We start from the raw sequence: 5,721 nt of genomic DNA, 5'->3' as shown, positions 1-5,721 counted from the left end.
TTTTAAAGAATTTCAGTGATTTTCTTTTCAAGCCACTTTAAGTATATTCTGATTATTGGCTTAGTGCATTTTATAGATATACCAACTACTACGTCCATATGTATTAAGTAAATATGCTTCCAGTTCCAACGGGGACCCACTGTAAAGGTTGGTGAGCAATTTGTTATCAGCCCAGATAGTGTCCCCCATATTGGGTGCAGTGCCTAAGTGGCTGAAGCAGTTCCTAGGGCCTTTGTTTCCCAGGTACTCCTTTCTAACCTGGCACCCCACCTTTAGGTTTTCTCTGAAATGTGACCTACTTGATGACTTCATCTTGATGTGCATGCTCATGGCTCCCCAATCTTGTCCTTCAAAACTACAACAGGCCGAACATTGTTAAAAACAGAATATTTGTCAGTTCTCTTCTCCCACATTCTGCCAAAGGAAATCACAACTGATCTGCATGGTATCTCCCATTGTCCCTGTTCTGCTAAAGAGGAAACATGTTCTTCCTGGCAGAGGCTTAGTAGAAAATAAAGCAATGAGAGAGATCAAAGAAGGTAGAAAGGAAAAATAATCATGAAAACTCAGAACAGAGGAGGGGCTTTTTTTGTGAAATGAATTGAAAAAAAAAAATTAATGTCTAAAGAAGGCAAGGCATGAGGGGAAAGATAATAAAGATAATTTTAACAGGTGTTGCTGTGCACTTTAGATTCTTTTGAGGGTCCTTGGAGGATACAAAGATAGAATCTGATTGCTCTTTAATTGGTTTTGTCTATTGAGCAGGGTTGACTGTGTGCAGATGTAGAGCCACACGCTCACTCACCTATATTAGGGTTACAGTAGATCTGTCAGCACGTGTAGTCCTGTTGGCATGATCCTTTGGTTCATGTCTCTCTCCTCCTTAGGCAGTCATGAAAGAAGGAAGCAGGCCCATTTGAGACACACTCATATCCCGTAGCCCGTAGTGTAGTGCCTGACACAAAGTGATCCCCAGTGAGACTATGTCCAGTACACATAACGTTAGAGAAGGTCATGGCAGTTGCCTGGTTCTCTTTCTCCTTGCTTTCCTGGAGCAATTCGGTCAAAGCTGTGTGTCACTGAATAAATCTCCTCCAGTAAGTCTCCTCCCTTTTTACTGACATCATCAACATCTTTGTAGATACTGTATTCTCTTTATGGAATAGTTCCTGATGCAAGATATTTCCTGCAGAAGGCCAGTAATCAAGTCTTTGGTTAATTCAAGGGCCCAGAACTTTCCTTCTTAATATAGAATGTGAAAATTCTACAATCAGTGGGAAAAAATGTATGCTAAGTAGATAAAAATCAGTCCCACCGTAGCATAACTCTCCAGAGAGAAGTGATAAAACTGCTTGATGCTTCAGCTAAAAAAAAAAAAAAAAAAAAAAAAAAGTAACAAAATATTTCCAGTTCTGGAAACTAAATTTCATTCCTAATGTAAATATAGAAGCCTCTGGAGAAGAGGATTGTACTTGGGAGAGAGAAGGAAAGCAAAGGGAAGTGCAGGGAGGGATTTCATCTTGGCTCCCCAGCAGGGACACAGCCCGGGAAAATCAACACTTGCTTAAACAACAGTTAAAAAAAAAAAGCACACTCTTACATTGCTGGTGGGACTGCAAATTGGTGCAACCAATCTGGGAAGCAGTATGGAGATTCCTTAGAAAACTTGGATGGAACCACCATTTGACCCAGCTATCCCACACCTCGGTTTATACGCAAAGGTCTTAAAAACAGCATACTACAGTGACACAGCCACATCAATGTTTATAGCAGCTCAATTCACAATAGGTAAATTGTGAATTGAGCTGCTATAAACTAGATGCCCTTCAGTGGATGAATGGATAAAGAAACTGTGGTGTATATACACAAGGGAATATTACTCAGTATTAAAAGAGAAAAAAATCATGGCATTTGTAGGTAAATGGATGGAATTGGAGAATATTATGCCAAGTGAAGTAAACCAATCCCCCAAAACCAAAGGCCAAATGTTTTCTCTGATAAGTGGATGCTCATCCATAATGGAGGTGGAGGGGTATGGGAGGAATGGAGAAACTTTGGATAGGGCAAGTGGGGGGAGGGAAGGGAAGGAAGAGGGCATGGGGATAGGAAAGACGGTGGAATGAGATGGACATCATTACCCTAGGTACATGTATAAAGACACGAATGGTGTGACTGTATTTGGTGTACAACCAGAGAAATAAAAAATTGTGCTTCATTTGTGTACTATGAACTAAAATTCATTCTGCTGTCATTTATAACAAACTAGAACAATTTAAAAAAAAATCTGGGCATAGGGCTGGTGTGTACCAGTAGAACCTTGCCTAGCTAGTGTGAGGCCCTGGGTCTCATGCCCCCCCAAAAGCAAAACATTATACTGACTTTGTTCTCCCCACATCCCATCAGTCACCAAATCCTGATGTTTCTATTCCCTCCATAAGCTTAGACCTCTGTTTTCCTCTTTTCCATTCTGTTGATCCAAGTTACCCATTTTGCTCCTGGATCATTGCAGTAGTCTCCTAATGGCTAAACTGTGGAACCAATTCCCATCCACTATGCCCTTCCAATTCATTCATGTAGTTCCTAAAGTGACACCTCTAAAATACAAATTTAGATGCCTCGTTTATTACATGCAACACTTCCCACTATTCCTCAGGATTTAAAAAACAAAACAAAACATCTGCTGTGCTATGGAGAGTGAGAAAATGTGAATGAAGAAGAATCAACTCTCTCGAGACTCACTATGGAGGGAGCAAAAGGATTGTGGGTAGACTGAAACCCAGGTGGTCAATGGGATCATACTTGTAGGCTGACCAGGATATAATATTGAGAAATGAGAATCTGATGATGTTTAGATGAAAAAGGGGGAGATTGTAATTTCACCACCAAAATTCTTGGGGATGTGAATGTGAATGATTTGGAGCACCGTGTGTGGGAAAAATTTCCCTTCTTTGAAATTCTACTTGAAAATGAATTCTTTCTTAAAGGACTTTCTGCAAGGCAAAAGGAGATTTTTCTTTAGCTGACCTATACATTGTATATTGAATGTGGTTACCAGATAGGGGACTTTTTCAACAGTACTTGATTCCACATTCCCATATTCTTATTCCTATTCATTTTTGTAATATTTTCTCATGGAGCTGGCACCCAGGATATTGACCATGACCTCCTATTACCTACTGTCACTTATGTGTTTGGGAAACTCCTATTCATCCTGCAGAGCACCAGAGTTTCCCCTGAATGCTGATCTCTGGGGACAGAATATACTGTATGAACATCACTTTCAGTAATTTTTCTTTTGGCCATAAGTCCCAAACTGACACTCCAGGGGAGTGTTTTTAAAGCACTATTTGGAAATTAGTGCCACCATTTTAAAGTCTCATCATGTGTGCTTGCATGCTGCAGTCACACAGACTGTCTTTTCTTGATGCACCTTGCCCACACCCAAACTCCCTGAAGACTCCTTGGGCCTGCCCTTGTTCCCATTGACTAAAGTTTCCTGTACATCCTTCACATTGCTCCTCCATTGCCACTTCCTTTGGAAGATTTTCCCAGCCCTTCAGATTGAATTAGATCCCACTGATATTCTTTCGGAGCATTCTAGACTTTTTCTTCATTACCTTTATTCATTGGTTATTTATGCATGTGTGGTTGCTTAGTATCTGTTTTCCCTAAGCTCCAAGAGAGTGGGAATAATGCCACTGCCTTTACTAGTAGATCCACTATGCCCTGCCTGGTGCCAGAGGTTCATGTGAATGAATGGGCAAAGGAATGAATGGACACTGTCAAGAGGTAGGTCTTAAGGAATGCAGAGCCTAGTGTGTCAGAAGTGAGGGCTCCTGTTTTATTCTGAGGAGCATCATAGCCCACCTGCCTCTCCCCATCTAATCATTCTGCACTAGTTTGATTTGAACATATATTCTCAAAGACTGAGCATCTCGAGGACAGATTTCTTTTATTAAATTTTTATCTTCTGCATCTAGCACAGAATTCCAAAAATGGGTATTGACTGGCTAAACTGATCAAATGAGTTTGCTTTTTAAGAAAAATATCAGCTTCTTTGCTTATTAACGTACACATCACACTCTTTGATTCCCTCAAATTATGCAGCCTTCCAGAGTAAGAGAGTATCCGCAATGCCCATTGCAGATGACTGTATTGGTTAGTGTGTGACATCCTATTAGCTCTGGCCATCAAGTTTCTGTTGGTCTATGGCCTATTTGCTGAATTTTCAAAGCATTGTACAAGCATCATTAACCTTATCATGTCCAATAATTGCAAAAGTAGGAAAAGCATATAATGTGCAATTGGAAAGACAATTATGATAGGACTTAAAGTGAAACAATTTTAGACGAGTTTATACCTATCAAGTATTTGTGGAATATTTGGCTCCAGATAAATATTTTTATCCTAGAGGAAAAGCATCTTAATTCACATGAGGTTTAAAAATCATAGAGGTCCTGAGTTCATACACGCCTCATCAGTGAGCAAGGGCACATAATTAATTGACCAGAAGGCTCACTGGGATTAATTAGCAGTCGTATGTGAAAAGGTAGGGTTCAGACATGCAGCACAGAGGGTATAATTCTAGAATGACCAGTTCCTGGATTCACAATTTGGTCAGTGCAGGAAGATCATCATACTGTCTGATGAAATTGTGGGGGCTCAGGGATCTTCTGCTGGCCAGAGAGGGCTCGTGCACATCTGGCTGTTACCGGCAGAGGGCAGCAATATGCTGTGCGTGTTCCATTTGCATCCCAGATTAGCAAACCCCCAAGGACCTAGAAAGAAAGTGGGCATCCCAAGACTCTCCTAATTCCTTTTCTCTGGGTGTCCACCCTGGTCTGAGTAATGGCAAACACACATCTTTTACATTCCAGTGGCCTTTGGCTCATCCGAAATAGAGAAATGAATACACAACTAGGAGCTGCCATCACAGACAGGAAGTAACTTTAATTAAATATTGTGAAAGTTGAAAAGTTTTTACAGCTTGAATTTTTGCAAAAAAAAAAAAAATTATAACAATCTCTACAGTAGTTAGGTTCTCTAACAATTGAACTGTACAGTGTGTGTCTATTCAAAAAGTTATGATAAGAAGGTGAAAGGTTAGTAGATTTAGAGATGACTTCACTAAGCTGCATCCTAGGACAATGTCAGGCCAGGGCTTGTTATGCAATCCAGTCATCCAGAAGCTCCATTCTTCCCCCAACACTGAAATCTCAATTTAATTCTCTATTTCATTTTCTTCTTAAAGCCATATTCTGTATTTAAGGGGGACATATCTTAAAGGAACTCATAAAACTTTTGTGTAGAAGAAAGAAGGTCAGAGGGCCAGAATGTCTTTTCATCTAATCAATATAAATAGGAGCAACAAAACACAAATTATACACATTTTAAAGGCTCTTTGGAGTTTCAAGAGAAGTTCTAACCACAACACATGGCTAACAGATTGGTGGCATCTTTTGTCAGGGTCTGAGCCGGACATCTCACCGGCTGACCATTTGTTCCTTTGCAATTAAGGGACTCACCAGACAAAATATGGCTTTAAACTGTATACATCTTCAGGCCAGCGCTTACCACACGAATTCAGACAACCTTTCTGAGTACCGAGAAGCAATGCTAAACCTTGCTTACATTTTCCAGTTTTTTTCTTTATTATTATTAGTCATCATTATTATTATTTCTCACCATGAAAAATCAGCTTTCCTCCCTCCCTCCCCTCCC

At 40.2% G+C, this 5,721-nt stretch overlaps 1 protein-coding gene across 8 annotated transcripts in view; it reads right to left on the bottom strand.

Annotated features, from left to right (window-relative positions):
• Positions 1-4,918: 4,918 nt before the first annotated feature.
• The window catches only part of Ebf1 (EBF transcription factor 1), a 383,619-nt gene continuing 382,816 nt past the window's right edge, over positions 4,919-5,721 (bottom strand). For all 8 annotated transcript variants that reach the window (XM_048816292.1, XM_048816295.1, XM_048816298.1 and 5 more), the window contains one exon: positions 4,919-5,721. This exon is cut by the window's right edge and continues 2,430 nt beyond it. The gene's annotated coding sequence lies outside the window, so the exon portion shown is untranslated.

The sequence above is a fragment of the Marmota marmota genome, unplaced genomic scaffold (genome assembly GCF_001458135.2).
Source record: "Marmota marmota marmota unplaced genomic scaffold, marMar, whole genome shotgun sequence".
In the NCBI taxonomy this organism is placed as follows: Eukaryota; Metazoa; Chordata; class Mammalia; order Rodentia; family Sciuridae; genus Marmota; species Marmota marmota.
The sequence above is the reverse complement of the archived record's forward strand: the minus strand, read 5'-3'. Positions and strand labels throughout refer to the sequence as shown.